General features: G+C 47.4%; 1 protein-coding gene across 1 annotated transcript in view; it reads left to right on the top strand.

The window, feature by feature from the left end:
- Positions 1–42: 42 nt before the first annotated feature.
- Positions 43–342, top strand: part of LOC102672337 (nuclear receptor subfamily 4 group A member 3-like) — a 16,523-nt gene continuing 16,223 nt past the window's right edge. The window contains exon 1 of the mRNA XM_006613897.2: positions 43–148. The gene's annotated coding sequence lies outside the window, so the exon portion shown is untranslated. The remainder of the gene's footprint in view (positions 149–342) is intronic.

Genomic DNA, 342 nt, shown 5'->3' with positions numbered 1-342 from the left:
GGATCGCGCGAAAACGGACAGAAAGAAGGAGAGAAGGAGGAGGAAGAAGAAGAAGAAGAAGAAGAGGAAGAGGAAGAGGAAGAAGAAGAGGAAGAAGAAGAAGAAGTACAAGAAGAACAAGAAACGATAACTCATCGTGTGTCGAACCGTGCGTGTCGTGATATAAATACAAAAAAGAGAAACAAAAAAAGAAAGAAAGAAAAAAAGGGCGACCCGCGACAGGGTAGCCCCTGTTCCCGAAGAGAAGGCCTCGAACTGTTCGAAACCGCGAGAGATTCACGCTTGGAACGGGTCGATCCATCGCGAAGGTGGTGACACTATCATCCGTGGAGATGTGATCCG

This window comes from Apis dorsata, unplaced genomic scaffold (genome assembly GCF_000469605.1).
Source record: "Apis dorsata unplaced genomic scaffold, Apis dorsata 1.3 scaffold_165, whole genome shotgun sequence".
NCBI lineage: Eukaryota > Metazoa > Arthropoda > Insecta > Hymenoptera > Apidae > Apis > Apis dorsata.
This window is presented reverse-complemented; position numbering and strand designations above follow the sequence as displayed.